Here is an 18,776-nt window from a genome sequence, read left to right as displayed (position 1 = left end):
GCGGACTCACCCCTGCAGCGCCTCCTGCTGGTGACTTCTGGGAATTAGCTCTTGCAGCATCCTGGAGCGCCCTCTGCAGGCCCGTGGTCCGCCTGTCCTCTGGCCCCCGTGTCCCTCCCGGACCCCGGTGCCTTTGTATCTGGGGTGCTGCCCCCTGGCAGTACACCCCTCAGTACTAGGGTCTCCCCTCCCTGGGGAACCCCCACCCACTATCCCTACCTCACCTCAGAATAAGGCCACTGCCAGTCATCGTCTAGCCCCACATCCTGGGGCAGACTGTAGTATCAGCCTACTCATCACTGACAAGGTTGGGTTTGGACCTGCTGCCTTGGCCTCCCCTGGACGGCCCTGTGCAACCCCCAGTACTCCTTGGCCTAATACTAGGCCACAGCCTGGGGCTTTCCAGGCTGGAGTTCCCCAGCTCTTCAGCCTTTCCCCAGCTCTGCTCCACTCAGGTACTCTGGCTCTAGCTCACTGCAGCCAGGCCCTTCTCCCTCTGAAGGCAGAGAGAGACTGTTTGGGCTCCTGGCTCCTAGCCTTCTTATACAGGCCAGCTGTGGCCTGATTGGGGTGTGGCCCAGCTGTGGCTGCTTCCCCAATTAGACTTGTAGCTTTTCCTTTGCCCCAGCCCTGCTCCCTGGCTGTTTTAAGCCCTTCAGGGCAGGAGCGGGAGACCACCCCGCTACAGTGGGATTGAGCCATGTGCCCCTGGATCTAAAAGCAAGAGTCTCTACTGCTTGAGGTAAAGGACCAGCAGGCTTGGGTGCAGTAGTAGACTCATACACTGCTCAATAGAATCCGGCCACTAGAGGTGGATAAAGAGACTTATTTGGTCAGCATGTTCCATGGTTACTTTCTTTTGGTCCAGACTCTTGGAAGGTGCATTTACAGGGTAACAACCATGAGAAATAGGCAGGATGGGCTTTATAAAGGACAAAACCTGCCAGACAAACAAGGTGGGTTTTTCTGAGTGAGTCAGACAATTAGCGGACAGTGGGAACACAACTGTACGTCTTGTAGAGTATCTGAGGTTCAGCAAAGCATTTGCTATGGTGTCTGTCGCATGACATCTTCCTGGAAGGATGAATGGGAATTGGCTTAGAGAAGCGTAATGTCAAGGTCTGTATAGTCTGCAGCAAGCTGGATCTAAGCGATATTGCAAAGGCCTTGGGGTTCTGGAGTGCAACAGAATAGAAATATTGCTGTAAGGTAAATAAAAAAAAGTGAGAGGTTTATATTTAATTAAATATGAAAACGAATAACCCAGTCTGTACAGAACTCCTGCTGTTCATTTTTGTTTTACATTCATTGGGCTGAATCCTCGGCAGGTGCCTGTTTAGACCAGCTGATGATCTGGACCAATGTGTTTCATGGCACCCGTTAATTTTCAGCATGCAACAGAGCTTTGTGCTGCTGGCGTAGAGCTGCACTGTGGAAGTTGTCAGCTGGCTAGGGCACAGCTGGCATCCAGGGAAGGGGTGGGAGGCTGTTGGGGGTTGGGAGAGAAGCAGGTTAGCTGGGTATTTTTGCACAAACGATCAGCAGTGAACAATATTGACACTGAAACGATCATTGTTAGGTTTCAGATCAGACAGCCCAGTGAGATTAATAGAATTGGTCAACACCTTTCTAAACCCCATTATCTGCCGACCACATTCTATCACTCTGCACTCCGCTCACATTTGGAATGTTACGCTGGCAAACACAAGTGCTAGAAACATGTTTTATTAAATGAATGCTGACAATATTTCTGTAGCAATGGGTGGATTCTTTGGCTGTGAAACTGTGGGACCCTTGAGTACTGTCATGGGAACTGAACGCACCTCAGAGAGAGGGTCAGGGGAATGGCAATGCACAGAATTTGGGAGTGGGGTCCAGTGGCTTGTTGCAAGGGAGGTGGTTCTGTCTCGACTTAATTAACATTTTCAATTAACAGTAATAATCAACAACGAATTTGATCCAAGGACAGCAGTGTGCTTTATACTGTAACCTCCTATCACCCTGGCAGGCCGGTGAGCATTATTGTAATCTTGCTCATGAGTATGGGAACCACTGTTCTCTGCTAAATGGGATCAGAACAGAGCAGCGGGTGAAGGCTCTGCGCTGCTAGCCTTGGCCAAACCCAGAGAGCTGCTGAGCACCCCCATCTCCTCCCTTCGGGATTTGCCCTGTCGATTAATTAACAGTGGCTGATTCTACTGGTGGCGCTAACGGTTAATGTGTGTGACTCCATTGCCCTCTAGTGGATGGCTGCAGCCTAGGGAGAAGATAGAAGGGGTACCGACTGTGGAGATTCTCCTTTGAGCTCAAGTGGCCGGTCCCTGTGCAGCTGGAGGTTCTGAGTTCTGTCCCTGCTGCCGCAAAGTTCTAGGGAGCCATGCTGAGCAGCATTGGGATATCCGTGCAGTCCTAGGAGACCATGGGTTTGTTACAGTGTCATGGAGTAGTCCAGGGTTACCAAGGGAGGCAGCTCTTCAGCATCCCTCTTCACTGCCATGGCTACGAGACCATCCTTCCCTCCTTAGTTCAGCACTCTGGAAAAGGGGATCAAAAAGCACATTTAGTCTATTGGCAGATGCTACGAAACCAAGAGGTGTTTTTTGAACACCAGAGGGAAGAGATAATGAATATAGAGGGACCCAGAGAGATTAGAATCACAGCTAAGAAATAACATAATGAGATGCAGTCCGGGAAAATGCAAGCTAATGAATTTGAGGGAAAATAACTTGCAGTGCAGAGCTGCATGAAGAAAGTGAAGTGGCAACGCTGAAAGCGAGATGGGGCTGATTGCCTACATTGCATTACCTCGGAGCGGCGGGAGCCCGATTTTCAGAGTTGCTGATGTGGGCATCTCAGAGCAGTGCTGGACAGCAGAATTTCCAGTGTATTATGAGAGCTGCTTAAGTGTGCTGAAAATTTGTCGAATTAGATACCTGATCACTGTGTTGTGGGGAAAAGAATAAGACAGACAGGTTGCTGCAGGTCTTAGTACTTAGCGGCTAAACGGCAAAAGTGTTTTGGTTTTCAGCCAAACAAAAAATTAGACTTCAATTAAAGTCAAAATTTTCCAAACATGTTCGTTTGTGTCTAAATGTTCAATGGAACTCCCTCGCCCTCCCCAGTTTTGGAGTCTAAGATCCAGATCCTCAGTTGATGTGGATCAGTAATGTAGCTCCATCACAGTCAAACAGCTGAAGCTCTGGCCCTGTACGTCTCGGTTCTTTCTTCTTCGAGTGCTTGTTCACGTCCATTCCACATTAGGTGTGCGCGCGCCGCGTGCACGAATCGTCGGAACTTTTTTTCCCTCAGCGGCTCCCGTCGGGCCCGCAGGGTCCCCCTTCCCGCCAGAGCGGCGCCCCGCCCTCGCGTATATATATCCCTGCAGGCCCGACCCTCCCTCAGTTCCTTCTTACCGCCCGTGGCGACGTTGGAACAACTCTGTCTCTCGCCTGAGAGTGTCCCTTAGCATAGCCATTAGCAGTAGTTAGCAGTTCATAATTACAGTTAAGAGTTTTAGTGTTAAGTAGTTGTTTAGTTCTTCTAAGGACCAAAATCACTTGGTGATAGGGGTTTGGTCAACCCCGGCACCGGCCCTGGGCGGCGGGGCATGCCGCACGCCCAAGGCTTTAAGGTGTGTGCCGCGTGCCGCAGGCCTATGCCAGTGAGCGACCCGCACGAGTCGTGTCTCCGTTGCCTCGGGGAAGCTCACCAAAAGGAGCGCTGTAAAATTTGTAAGGCCTTCAAGCCCAGAACCAAGAAAGAGAGGGAATTTCGCCTTAGACAGCTCCTCATGGAGGCGGCATTACAGCCCTCCTCTTCCGCGGCACCGTCCGCTTCGGTGCGGAGCGCCCCGGCATCGGTCCGCGACCCGACACCGGCGGCGCAGACTAAGCCCGCGGCACCGCCAAGGCGGGAACATGCCCGGCACCGATCTTCTTCGCCGGCCAAGGCAAAGGGCCAGCCTAAGGCCCGGGGACGCTCCCCTCATAAGAAGGCGGCACCGGCGAAGCCCGCAAGTGCGGCCAAGGCCGTAACGGCCCCGGTACAGGTCCCGGCACCAGTGGCTCCGGCGCCGAAGGGCCCGTCGAGCCCCGGGACGAGTGCGGAGGATGGGCTGGAGGAACTGTTGGAACAGCCCTCCACCCCGGACACATTTGAGGCGGCAAAGGACCTCATCGAATTGTCCTCCGAAAGCACACTCCGCGCTGCAGACATTCCGCCGCGGCTGCCATCCAAGGGCAAACCGGCGATGATGCGCCCGTCGCGGTCGCCATCTCGGCACCGTTCACGGCGCCGGTCCCGGTCGAGCTCCGCCTCGGTGGACTCCCGGCTTCCCGCCGCACAACGGGCCGCGAAACAGTCAGGGCCCGATGCGAGCGTGGCACCGCCTCAGCAACCCGGCTCGAGCAGGCGCCGGGACGCTTCGATGGCGAGACTTCCAAGACCACCCTCCCGCAGCCGCTCCCGGTCCCGCGGTCAACGGTACCGTTCCCGGTCCAGATCGGCACGCCGGTACTCACGGTCCCGATCCAGACGGCACCGCTCCCCGACACCGGACCGGCACCGCCCCACGGCACCGCCATGGCCCTCTAGGTCACCGTCCCTAGCGTCGGAAGAGGACTCGGGCCTCTCCAGATATGGCCGCAGAGGGCATGCCGCTAGAGAACACGAGGCCTCTTGGCAACCACATTGGAACCATCCTGGGCAGTGGCCATTCTGGACACCGTGGGCCTATCATCAGCAAGGCCCTCCATCCAGGACTTCGAGGTCGGGTCCCTCAGGAAACCGGTCCCGCTCCCCACGGTGCCGCCCTACCTCCCGTGCGGAGGCCACGGTCTCCAGACCACCGGATGCAGAGAGGGCGGACTCGGCACCGAGCTCGGCACCGTCCCTGACTCGGGACAGGGGGCGCACCCCGGAGGGACGCCCCACCGAGGAGGAGATACAGGAGGACGAGGAAGCTCAGAAAGCCATGACCTCCTCCTCCTCGCCGGACGAGGCCGTGGCGGGCACGACAGTATCCGGCCCTCCCCCTATTGACCACCGGGCTCACCAGGACTTGCTCCGCCGGGTGGCCCTTAATTTGGGTCTACAAGCAGAGGAGACGGTTGAGCAGGAGGATCCGATGGTGGACATTCTGAGCCCAGAGGGTCCCTCCAGGATCGCGCTCCCGCTTATAAAAACGGTCCAGGCAAACTATAAGACCGTATGGCAAACGCCAGCCTCCTCCGCGCCAACCGCAAAAGGCGTAGAACGGAAGTACTTCGCCCCGTCCAAAGGGTTTGACTTTCTCTTCTCCCACCCGGCCCCATGTTCGCTGGTCGTCTCGGCGGTTAACGAACGGGAAAGACATGGCCAACAGGCCCCGGCACCCAAGGCCAAGGAGGCAAAACGACTAGACCTTTTTGGCAGGAAGGTCTATTCGTCCGGGGGCCTCCAATTGAGGATAGCAAATCAGCAAGCGATCCTAAATAGACATAACTTTAACTCATGGGCTTCGGTGTCCAAGTTCAAAGAGGCCTTGCCTCAGGGTTCACAACCTGAGTTCGCGGCGCTAGTGGACGAGGGGAAGGCGGTAGCCAAAACGTCGTTACAGGCCTCACTTGACTCTGCCGACGCAGCTGCTAGAACAATTGCGTCGGGCGTAGTGATGAGACGTTCTGCATGGCTGCAATCCTCGGGCCTTCCCCCGGAGGTGCAAAATACCCTCCAAGACTTGCCGTTTGAGGGTACGGGTCTGTTCTCAGAGCAGACTGACGCCAGGCTACACAGCCTCAAGGACTCTCGGGCCACCCTTAAGTCCTTGGGGATGCACACCCCTGTGACACAGAGGAAGCCGTTCAAGCCCCAACCTCCTCAAAGGCAGTATCATCCTCGCCCTCGTCAGGAACCATACCGTAGACGGGGCAGGGACAATAGACGTAGGCGCAACAATACGCCTAGCCAAGGCCAAAACCAGGGCCAAAACAAGACGCAGCCGGGAAATAAACAAGGATTTTGAAGCTGCGATCGAGGACAGCGTTCCCATCCCTTCTCCGGATCCACCCCTGGGTTTCAGGGACCGCCTGTCCCATTTTTCCCGTGCCTGGTCTCATATAACATCAGACCGCTGGGTCCTGCGCACGGTGGAATCAGGTTACACCCTCCAGTTCTCCTCGCCCCCTCCCTCCCACCCACCACCCCCGTCCCTCTTCAGGGACCCCTCTCACGAGCAACTCCTCATACAGGAGGTACAAACCCTCCTCGAGGCGGGGGCGGTGGAGGAGGTTCCTCTGGACTTCAGAGGAAGAGGGTTCTATTCCAGATACTTCCTCATCCCCAAAGCCAAAGGGGGCCTCCGTCCTATCCTGGATCTCCGCAAGCTGAACCAGTACTTGCAGAAGCCACGGTTCCGTATGGTCTCCCTTGGTACCATCATCCCTTCCCTGGATCCGGGGGATTGGTACGCTGCCCTCGATATGAAAGACGCTTATTTTCACATTGCCATTCGCCGAGCTCATCGGCGTTTCCTACGCTTCACTGTCCAACAGCGCCATTTCCAGTTCACGGTCTTGCCCTTCGGCCTTGCAACAGCCCCACGTGTCTTCACGAAATGCATGTCGGTGGTAGCCGCCTTTCTTCGAAAAAGACGGATGCGCGTCTACCCGTACCTGGACGATTGGCTCCTGGCGGGCCGGTCGGAGGCAGAGGTCCGCGCCCATGTGACGCTGGCATTGCAAGTATTCCGGGAACTCGGGCTGTTGGTCAATGTGCCCAAGTCATCGCTAATCCCCACACAGAGGCTGGATTTCATAGGGGCAACCCTGGACTCGGTAGAGGCACGGGCAAGTCTTCCCGTATCCCGATTCCTGGCTATCAAGGAGGCCGTAACCTCCGTTCAACGATTCCCGACGACCACAGCCAGATGTTGCCTGCAACTCCTGGGTCACATGGCAGCGTGCACGCACGTAGTCGGGCTCGCCCGTCTCCGGCTCCGACCGCTGCAGCTATGGTTGGCTCAGACATATCGCCCCAACAGAGACCCCTTGGACATGGTCGTCACAGTCCCGGCTCGGGTATCGGATGCCCTCAGTTGGTGGCTCAACCAGCAGCAGGTTTGCGCAGGGGTCCCATTCACCGCCCCACAACCGACTCTGACGCTAGTGACAGACGCGTCGGACCTGGGTTGGGGTGCGCACCTAGGGGACCAGCGCACTCAGGGCTTGTGGTCCAGGGAGGAGCGGCTGCTCCACATCAACCTAAAGGAGCTGAGAGCGGTTCGCCTCGCCTGCCAGACCTTTCACGCCACCATAAAAGGGCACAGCGTGTCAGTTCTGACAGACAACACTACCGCGATGTTTTACATAAACAAGCAGGGCGGGTCCCGGTCCTCTCCCCTCTGCCGCGAGGCTCTCCTCCTCTGGGACTTCTGCATAGCCCATTCAGTACAACTTCGGGCGGCGTATCTTCCCGGGGTCCAGAACGGGCTGGCGGACCGTCTCAGTCGGTCCTACCTCAGGCACGAGTGGCGGCTGAGACGGGACGTCCTCCGGTCCATTTTCCTGAGGTGGGGGTTTCCCCAGGTAGATTTATTTGCCAGCAAAGACAACAGTCAGTGCCCGCAATTCTGCTCGTTTCAGGGTCACAGCCCAGGCTCAGTGGCAGACGCCTTTGCTATCCCATGGGGCGGGAGCCTGAAGTACGCCTTTCCCCCGTTCCCACTCATTCACAAGGTCCTCCTGAAGGTCCGCAGGGACAGGGCGACAGTCATCCTAATCGCCCCGGCGTGGCCACGCCAACACTGGTTCACAACTCTGGTGGAACTCTCCGTGACCTCTCCGGTGGCCCTTCCCCTACATCACGACCTCATCACTCAGGATCGAGGTCACCTACTCCACCCGAACCTGTCAGCGCTACATCTCACGGCATGGCTACTCTCTGGCTAAGTGGGGTGGAGCACAGGTGTTCACACGAGGTTCAGCAAATCCTACTTGGTAGTAGGAAACCCTCCACGAGGGCAGCCTACCTGGCTAAGTGGAAGCGCTTCTCCTTGTGGTGTGCGCCTCATCACTCGCAGCCTTTACAGGCCTCGATACCTCTGATCCTCGACTACTTGCTGCACCTCAAGCGTCAAGGCCTCGCCCCCGCTTCTATTAAGGTGCATCTGGCCGCCATTTCGGCGTTCCACCCTGGAGAATCGGGCAGATCCGTATTCTCCAACCCCACGGTGGTCCGTTTCCTCAAGGGTCTGGAGCGGGTGTTTCCCTACTCGCGCCCTCCTATTCCCCCGTGGAACCTCAATCTGGTTCTCACAAAACTTATGGGGCCGCCCTTTGAACCCCTGGCCTCTTGCTCCCTCACGCACCTTTCGTGGAAGGTCGCGTTCCTTGTGGCCATTACCTCGGCTAGGAGAGTGTCCGAGTTGAGGGCCCTCACCTCGGAGCCCCCTTATACCATCTTTTACAAAGACAAGGTGCAGCTTAGGCCTCACCCTAAATTCCTCCCGAAGGTGGTTTCGAATTTTCACATGGGTCAGGACATTTGTTTACCAGTATTCTTCCCTAAGCCCCATACGGACCCGAGCCATCGCAGCCTGCACACCCTGGATGTTCGGCGGGCATTGGCCTTTTATCTGGACCGTACCCGACCTTTCCGTAAGTCGTCTCAGCTGTTCGTGGCCATTGCGGAGCGCATGAAGGGCCAACCGATTTCTACGCAACGCCTGTCGGCGTGGATAGTGCACTGCATACGTACATGCTACGAGCTCGCCAACACGCCTGCTCCTCAGATCAGGGCTCACTCCACTAGAGCCCAGGCGTCCTCGACGGCCTTCTTGGCACAGGTCCCGCTCCAGGAGATCTGCAAGGCAGCCACCTGGTCGTCGGTGCATACCTTCACAGCACACTACGCGATCCACCATCAGACTAGAGATGATGCAGTGGTCGGCAAGGCGGTGCTGCAATCAATTATTCCTTGACTCCTACCCTCCTCCAACGGTAAGCTTGCGAGTCACCTAATGTGGAATGGACGTGAACAAGCACTCGAAGAAGAAAAGACGGTTACTTACCTTCTGTAACTGTTGTTCTTCGAGATGTGTTGTTCACGTCCATTCCACTTCCCACCCTCCTTCCCCTCTGTCGGAGTCACCGGCAAGAAGGAACTGAGGGAGGGTCGGGCCTGCAGGGATATATATACGCGAGGGCGGGGCGCCGCTCTGGCGGGAAGGGGGACCCTGCGGGCCCGACGGGAGCCGCTGAGGGAAAAAAAGTTCCGACGATTCGTGCACGCGGCGCGCGCACACCTAATGTGGAATGGACGTGAACAACACATCTCGAAGAACAACAGTTACAGAAGGTAAGTAACCGTCTTTTTCTTTCTGTCCAAACAAAACGTTAGGCCTTTAAACAATATGCATTTTAAATTGGCTAAATGCAAATGTATACATCTGGGAACAAAGAATGTAGGCCATACTCACCAGGAACCCTAGGAACCCATAGGGGACTCTGTCCTGGGAAGCAGTGACTCTCAAAACCTGTCTTGGTGGATAATCAGCTGAACATGAGCTCCCAGTGCAAAGCTGGGGTCAAAAGGGCTAATGCCATCCTTGGATGCATAAACAGGTGAATCTAGAGTAGGATCACAGAGGTTATTTTGTCTCTGTATTGGCACTGGTGCGAGTGCTGCTGGAACACTGTGTCCAGTTCTGGTATCCACAATTCAAGAAGGACATTGATACATTGGAGAGGGTTCAGAGAAAAGTCTAACATGATCCAGTGGCTGGAAGTTGAAGCTAGACAAATTCAGACTGGAAATAAGGTGTACATTTTTAACGGTCAGAGTAATTAACCATTGGAACAATTTATCAAGGGTCGGGGTGGATTCTCCATCACTGACAATTGTTAAATTCAGATTGGATGGGTTTTTTTAAAAGATCTGCTCTAGGCATTATTTGGGAAGTTGTCTGGCTTGTGCTATACTCAAGATCAGATCAGATGGTTCCTTCTGGCCTTGGAATCTGTTACTAAAGAGAGCCACCATCATGTAAGGCCCACCACAAAAACGTGTGAGCTGTTGTCGGAGGTATTGCCATTGTGTGGCCTTGTGATGACAGGGCCGAGCAAAGGGGACAAGTGAAGAAATCTATCCAAAAGGAGTTCAGGTCCCCAAGCAGGTCTAACTGGCTAAATGCGTGTGCATGTGTGTCCTTCCCCTAGCCTTGGGCGGCCAGCTGGGAGATGGATTTTCCCTTAAAGGAGAAGAATAGGGCAGTGGTTTTCAAACTTTTTTTCTGGGGACCCAGTTGAAGAAAATAGTTGATGACTGTGACCCAACGGAGCAGGGGTATGGAGTGTGGGAGGGGCTCAGGGCTGGGGCAGAGGGTTGGGGTGCAGGGGTGAGGGCTGCGGGGTAGGGCTGGGAATGGGGTTCAGGGTATGAGAGGGGGCTCTGTGCTGGAGCAGGGGGTTGGGGTGTGCGAGGGGGTCAGGGCTCTGGGCTGGGGGTGCAGGCTCTGTAGTGGGGCCGGGGATGAGGGGTTTGGGGTGCAGAAAGGGGTTCTGGGTTTGGGGGGGCTCAGGGCTGGGGCATGGGATTGGGGCACGGGGTTGGGGCATGGACTTACATCCGGTGGCTCCCGGTCAGTGGTGCAGCCGGATGCAGAGGCAGGCTTCCCCGCCTGTCCTGGCACCGCGGACAGCACGGCGCCCGGAAGCGTCCTGCAGCAGGTCCGGCTCCTAGGCAGAGGCGCGCAAGCAGCTCCGCATGGCTCTCGCCCACAGGCACTCCCCCCTCAGCTCCCGCGGAGCCAGTGCTTGGGGCAGGGCAGCGCGCAGAGCCCCGTAGCCCCCCTGCGTAGAAACTGGACCTGCTGCTGGCCGCTTCCAGGGCTCAGTGCAGTGTCGGAACAGGTAGGCACTAGCCTGCCTTAGCTGGGCAGCACCCCCGATGGGACATTTAACATCCCGGTCGGCAGTGCTGACCTGAGCTGTTAGGGTCCCTGGGTGCTGAGCAAGGTGACCCAGTGCCTTACATGCCACGACCCAGTACTGGGTCGTGACCCAAACTTTGAAAAACACTGGAATAGGGGACTCCCAGCTGGGTCACTTTTTTCTCCCTGTGCAGTGCTGGTCCTGGTTAAGCCACTGACCAAGGACCTGCGCCTCCCACTCCAGATTCTCCACCTGCCAGACAAGAGTAGTAGCCCTGTGGGATCAACACTCCCTCCTCAGCAGCAGGATGAGCTCTTCCTCCTGTTTTAATAGAAAAGAGGGAGTTGCACTTGCCTTCACTGTGCCCCACTATTAGCCATCTCCTCCCCATGCAGTGGTCACACTGGCTTTTTTCATTTGCTCGTGATGCCATGCAGCTATCTCCAGGGTCATGTCTGTTTGTATTACCTTTCTGCCATTGCTGCCTGAGACTCTCTCCCTCCTCCATACCTTCCCAAATCCTTTTGGCTTTAAAGGATTGCAGATTTGCATGCATTTCCATATATTTGCATAAATACAGGCACAAAACTTCAGAAGCCGATGCCTTCCCATTTTCAAGCTATTCTGAAATGCCCCAGCATGGGGAGATAATTGCATGGCTTTGTGTGGGGCCCAGAATGCTTGATGGATTCTGCATAGAGATAGATTAAGTCACCAGAGCCTGATGAAATACATCCTAGAATACTCAAGGAGCTGACTGAGGAGATATCTCATCAATGGCTACTAGCCAGGATGGGCAGAAGCTGGGAATGGACAACAGGGGATGGATCATTTGATGATTACCTGTTCTGTTCATTCCCTCTGGGGCACCTGGCATTGGCCACTGTCAGAAGACAGGATACCGGGCTAGGTGGACCTTTCGTCTGACACCGTATGGCCGTTCTTATCTGAGCCATCAGTGATGGTCTTAGAAAAGTCATGGAAGACTAGAGAGATTTCAGAGGACTGGAAAAGGGCAAATATAGTGCCAATCTATAACAAGGGGAATAAGGACAATCCAGGGAGTTACAAACCAGTCAGCTTAACTTCAGTACCCAGAAAGATAATGGAGCAAATAATTAAGCAGTCAATTTGCAAACACCTAAAAGAGAATAGGGTGATAAGTAACAGTCAACGTGGATTTGTCAAGAACAAATTGTGTCAAAGCAACCTAATAGCTTTCTTTGACTGGGTAACAAGCCTTGTGGATAGGGGGAAGCGATAGATACGGTATATCTTAACCTGAGTAAGGGTTTTGATACTGTCTTGCATGACCTTCTCATAAACAAACTAGGGAAATACAACCTAGATGGAGCTACTATGAGGTGGGTGCATAACTTGTTGGAAAACCATTCCCAGAGAGTAGTTATCAGGTGTTCACAGTCATGCTGGAAAGGCATATTGAGTGGGGTCACTTCTGGGTCCGGTTCTGTTCAATATCTTCATTAATGATTTAGATAATGGCATAGAGAGTACACTTATAAAGTTTGTGGATGATACCAAGCTGGGAGGGGTTGCAAGTACTTTGGAGGATAGGATTAAAATTCAAAATGATCTGGACAAACTAGAGAAATGATCTGAACAAAGCAGGATGAAATTCAATAAGGACAAATGCAAAAATACTCCACTGAGTAAGGAACAATCAGTTGCACACATACAAAAATGGGAAATGACTGCCTAGGAAGGAGTACTGCGGAAAGGAATCTGGGGTCATAGTGTATCACAAATTAAATATGAGTCAACAGTGTAACACTGTTGCAGAAAAAGGGAACATCATTCTGGGATGTATTAGCAGGAATGTTGTAAGCAAGAAGTAATTCTTCCACTCTACGCTGCGCTGATTTTTCTTCAACTGGAGTACTGTGTCCATATTTCAGGAAAGATGTGGACAAATTGGAGAAAGTACAGAGAAGAGCAACAAAAATGATTGAAGGTCTAGAAAACATGACCTATAAGGGAAGACTGAAAAACCTGGGTTTGTTTAGTCTGGAGATGAGATGACTCAGGAGGGACATGATAACAGTTTTCAAGTACATAAAAGGTTGTTACAAGTAGGAAGGAGAAAAATTGTTCTCCTTAACCTCTGAGGATAGGACAAGAAGCAATGGGCTTAAATTGCAGCAAGGGAGGTTTAGGTTGGACATTAGGAAAAACTTCCTAACTGTCAGGGTGGATAAGCACTGGAATAAATTGCCTAGGTACAGTAACTCCTCACTTAATGTCATCCCGGTTAATGTTGTTTCGTTGTTACATTGCTGATCAATTAGGGAACATGCTCGTTTAAAGTTGTGCAATGCTCCCTTATAACCTTGTTTGGCAGCCACCTGCTTTGTCCACTGCTTGCAGAAAGAGCAGCCCATTGGAGCTAGCGGGTGGGGGCTTGGAACCAGGGTGGACCGGCAGCTGCCCAGCAGACTACCAATTGCTGGCAGTTCAGCTGTCCCTCCCCCCACTGCTGTGTGCTGCTACTGCCCTGTGCCTTGGAGCTGCTCCCGGGAGCCTCCTGTTTGCTGTGCAGGGGAGGGGGGAGGAGAGGGGCTAATGTCAGGGTGTCCCCCTCCCCCCTACTCCTGTCCCCCACTTATCCCTTCTCCATATAGAGCAGGGTGGGACAGGACAGGGCTCAGGACAGAGAGAGCTTGCTGGCCGCAGCTGCTGCCTCGACTTCCTGATTTTTTTAAAGGCAATGTATTTAGGGTGGTGTCAGCGTACTTAAAGGGGCAATGCGCATCTCTCTCTCTCTCTCCCACACACAGGGAGTGTGTCTCTGTCTCTGTCTGCCATGCTGTCTCCCCTCCCTCCATTCCTGCTGCCTTGTAGAGTGTGAGGCTACATTAACAACAACGTGTTAACCCTTGAGGGCTCAGCCGAATGCTACTTCATCATTTAGTAATAAGGCATTCCCTGGGAAATATCCCACCCTCTTCCACCCTCTAACGTCATCACCTGAACCAAGCTTCACAGTCATCATTGCTGTGTACAGTATTAAATTGTTTGTTTAAAACTTATATTGTGTGTGTGTGTGTGTGTGTATATATAGATATATAGATATATAATTTTTTGTCTGGTGAAAAAAAATTCCCTGGAACCTAACCCCCCCCCCATTTACATTAATTCTTATGGGGAAATTGGATTTGCTTAACATCGTTTCACTTAAAGTCGCATTTTTCAGGAACATAACAACAACGTTAAGCGAGGAGTTACTGTAGGTTGTGGAATGTCCATCATTAGAGATTTTTAAGAGCAGGTTAGACAAACACCTGTCTGAGATGGTTTAGGTAATACTTAGTCCTGCTGTGAATGTAGGGGACTGGACTAGATGACTTCTCAAGGTCCCTTCCAGTCCTACAATTCTATGATTAAAAGCATCTAGGCCATATTTCTCATATTGTTCCTATGCATGGATTTTAAGACTAGGAGGACACATTAGGATAATCTAGTCTGACCTCCTGCATAACAAGGGCCAGAGAATCTAACCCAGTAATTCCTGAGTCAAGCTCACAGCTTCTGTCTGAGCTAGAGCATCTCTCTTAGAAAGACATCTAGTCTGGACTTAGCCTATTCTCTTCCATGGTGACATGCCATAAGAAGATGAAAGGAGAAGAGTACTGGTTCACCTCTTCATGAAGCCTCAGAACATCAAAGGGTGGGGACCAATGCAGAAAGCAAGCCGTTTGAAACAGGTCTGTGTTGCTGGCCATAGGACTTGTCTAGACTAGGGAAGTGTGTCACACGTTATATTAAGATTTCATTTGTAAGTAGTGTATAAATGGTTGATAAATGCTGCTGTAGATGGCTATAGAATCCAACAGGTCAATAGGTTGTTTATAACCATGCTTTATCACCACTTTTAACACCTTCTTCTGCTCTGTTTTTAATCATCTATAATCCATGCTGCTCATGTCGGTAACCCTAGGAATCTTTTATGGACCCTTCATTAAACCATTTATAAATTGGACCGTCGTAGAATGGGTGGCAGAATTTTGTGCCTGTGTAGCTACTGTAATATAGTTACATTAATGCGCACTTCTAACGTAGACATCCTGCTCTGATGCAAGTCCCATCTTCGCCAGCATAGTGCATGTACATTGATGCTTGCACTGTGGTAGCCGTACTGGTGCAAAAAATCCCAGGATAAGCATGGTCTTAGAAGAACTGGTAGGGATTTCTGAAGATGGAACATGGAAAGCCAAGAATTCTCCACCACCTCTACATTCCCTTTCAGAAGCGTTTCTCTCTGACCTCAGGAACTCCCTGAAAAATCCCACGGTCTCAGAGCAAATGTCAGACTCAGACAGGGTGAGATAAGAAACCTGGAAAGTGAGGATCAAAACAGAAAGAGAGCTGGGAATGATGGCTTGTGAAAGCGTCTGGAGTGGGCAGAGGATTCGGCAACAGTTCAATGCCAGGAATGTCTGCTGACATCGGAGCCCACTTCTCTCTTCCCCCCACTTACTGCTCATCCAGCTGCCCGGCCACTCTGACACCTCCTTCTCTCTTCTCTCCAGCTCTGCAATCCCTGCATTGACCCTGACCCACTGGGTATCTTCTCTTAGAACAGAGGTGAGCAAACTACGGCCCGCGGGCCACATGCGGCCCAAGTGACCATCCTGCCCGGCCCTGAGCCCTCAGCTCCTCCTCCTCCCCCGCAGCCTCAGCTCTCTACACCGCCGGCACAAGGTTCTGGGCGGCGGGGCTGCAAGCTCCTGGGGCAACGCAGCTGCAGAGCCGCGGCCTGACCTGGTGCTCTGTGCTGTGTGGTGGCGTGGCTGTCTGTCCTGGTGCTCTGGACGGCGCGGTTGTAGCGCTGCCAGCCACTGGCGCTCCAGGCAGCGTGGTTAAGGGGGCAGGGGAGTTCGGGATAGTCGTCAGGGGGCGGGGGTGTGGATAGGGGTTGGGACGGTCAGAGGGCATGGAATGGGGGGGTTGAATGGGGGCAGGAGTCCCAGGGGAGCAGTCAGGAAGGAGAGGGGTGGTTGGATGGGGCAGAGGTCCCGGGGGGGAGCAGTCAGGAATGAGAGGAGGGGTTGGATGGGGCGGCGGGGGGCAGTTAGGGCAAGGGGTCTGGGGGTGGTCAGGGGACAGGGAGCGGTGGGGGGTTGGATGGGGCAGGAGTCCTGGGGGGGCTGTCAGGGGACAGGGAACAGGGGGTTGGATGGGGCAGGAGTCCCGGGGGGCCGTCAGTGGGCGAGAAGCAGGGAAGGTCGGATAGGGGGCGTTGGCCGGGCCACGCCTGGCTGTTTGGGGAGGCACAGCCTCCCCTAGCTGGCCCTCCATACAATTTTGGAAACCTGATGTGGCCCTCAGGCCAAAAAGTTTGCCTGCCTCTGTCTTAGAATCATAGAAGATTAGGGTTGGAAGAGATCTCAGGAGGTCATCTAGTCCAATCCCCTGCTCAAAGTAGGACCAATACCAACTAAATCATCTCAGACAGGGCTTTGTCAAGCCAGGACTTAAAACCTCTAAGGATGGAGATTCCACCACCTCCCTAGGTAACCCATTCCAGTGCTTCACCACCCTCCTAGTGAAATAGTGTTTCCTAATATCCAACATAGACCTCCCCCACTGCAACTTGAGACCATCACTCCTTGTTCTGTCATCTGCCACCACTGAGAACAGCTGAGCTCCATCCTCTTTGGAACCCCCCTCACTCTTCTTTTCTGAAGACTAAACAAACCCAGTTCCCTCAGCCTCTCCTCGTAAGTCCTCTGCCCCAGCCCCCTGATCATTTTCGTTGCCCTCCGCTGGACTCTCTCCAATTTGTCCACATCCTTTCTGTAGTGGGGGGCCCAAAACTGGACTCAATACTCCAGATGTGGCCTCACCAGTGCCGAATAGAGGGGAATAATCACTTCCCTCAATCTGCTGGCAATGCTCCTACTAATGCAGCCCAGTATGCCGTTAGCCTTCTTGGCAACAAGAAGACTCATATCCAGCTTCTCATCCACTGTAATCCCCAGGTCCTTTTCTGCAGAACTGCTGCTTAGCCGGTTGGTCCCCAGCCTGTAGCAGTGCATGGGATTCTTCCGTCCTAAGTGCTGGACTCTGCACTTGTCCTTGTTGAACCTCATCAGATTTCTTTTGGCCCAATCCACCAATTTGTCTAGGTCACTCTGGATCCTATCCCTACCCTCCAGTGTGTCATCCGTGAACTTGCTGAGGGCGCAATCTATCCCATCATCCAGATCATTAATAAAGATGTTGAACAAAACCGGCCCCAGGACCAATCCCTGGGGCACTCCGCTTGATACCGGCTGCCAACTAGACATCGAGCCAGTGGTCACTACCCATTGAGCTGGATGATCTAGCCAGCTTTCTATCCACCTTATAGTCCATTCATCCAATCCATACTTTTTTAACTTGCTGGCAAGAATACTGTGGGAGACTGTATGAAAAGCTTTGCTAAAGTCAAGATATATCACGTCCACTGCTTTCCCCATATCCACAGAGCCCGTTATCTCATCATAGAAGGCAATCAGGTTGGTGAGGCATGACTTGCCCTTGGTGAATCCATGTTGACCGTTCCTGATCACCTTCCTCTCCTCCAAGTGCTTTAAAATGGTTTCCTTTAGGACCTGCTACATGATTTTTCCAGGGACTGAGGTGAGGCTGACCAGTCTGTAGTTCCCCGGGTTCTCCTTCTTCCCTTTTTTAAAGATGGGCACTATATTTTGCCTTTTTCCAATCGTCTGGAACCTCCCCCGATCGCCGCGAGTTTTCAAAGATAATGGACAATGGCTCTGCAATCACATCAGCCAATTCCCTCAGCACCCTCGGATGCGTTAGATCTGGACCCATGGAATTGCACATGTCCAGCTTTTTAAAATAGTCCTTAACCTTTTTCACCACTGAGGGCTGCTCACCTCCTCCCCATACTGTGTTGCCCAGGACAGCAGTGTGGGAGCTGACCTTGTCTGTGAAGACGGAGGCAAAAAAAGCATTGAGTACTTCAGTTTTTTCCACATCATCTGTCACTAGGTTGCCTCCCCCATTCATTAAGGGTCCCACACTTTCCCTGACCTTTTTCTTGTTGCTAACATACTTGTAGAAACCCTTCTTGTTACCCTTCACATCCCTTGCTAGCTGCAACTCCAGTTGTGTTTTTGCCTTCCTGATTACACCCCTGCATGCTTGAGCAATATTTTTAACTCCTCCCTAGTCATCTGACCAAGTTTCCACTTCTTGTAAGCTTCCTTTTTGTGTTTAAGCACACCGAAGATTTCACTGTTAAGCTAAGCTGGTCGCCTGCCATATTTGCTATTCTTTCTGCACATTGGATTGTTTGTTCCTGTGCCCTCAATAAGTCTTCTTTAAAATACAGCCAGCTTTCCTGGACTCCTTTCCCCCTCATATTAGCCTCCCAGGGGATCCTGACCATCAGTTCCCTAAGGGAGTCAGTCTGCCTTTCTGAAGTCCTGGGTCTGTATTTTGCTACTCTCCTTTCTTCCTTTTGTGAGGATCCTGAACTCAACCATCTCATGGTCACTGCTGCCCAGGTTGCCACCCACTTCTACTTGCTCTACCAATTCTTCTCCACCTCTTCCTCCTTTTCCCTCTTCCTGTGTGAAGCTCCCCCCCGATAACAGACTCTCTCCATGTGAATTGCCTCCCTTTGGGTTTTCCACTCTCCTTCCTGTGGGAGCTCTCCCATCCCTCCACCTTCCTCCTACCATTGTGGCTCTTTCCTTTTTCCTTCTCTGCCTAATGGGACATGTGTGTGTCTCCTTAACGCAACTTACATCTTTGGGAGGTGTCTCCTTACACCTTTCTCCAATTGGGGTTCCTCTCCCCCCTCCATTCCCCTCATACCTGGAGGTGCCTTCCCTCCTC

The 18,776-nt window shown here is 52.9% G+C and overlaps 1 protein-coding gene across 1 annotated transcript in view; it reads left to right on the top strand.

Annotated features, from left to right (window-relative positions):
- Positions 1-18,776, top strand: part of LOC113407531 (astrotactin-1) — a 218,180-nt gene that overhangs the window by 127,928 nt on the left and 71,476 nt on the right. The gene's annotated exons all lie outside the window — the stretch shown is intronic.

Source organism: Terrapene carolina, unplaced genomic scaffold (assembly GCF_002925995.2).
Source record: "Terrapene carolina triunguis isolate 2854851 unplaced genomic scaffold, T_m_triunguis-2.0 Scaffold212, whole genome shotgun sequence".
NCBI classification, from domain to species: domain Eukaryota; kingdom Metazoa; phylum Chordata; order Testudines; family Emydidae; genus Terrapene; species Terrapene triunguis.
The sequence above is the reverse complement of the archived record's forward strand: the minus strand, read 5'-3'. Positions and strand labels throughout refer to the sequence as shown.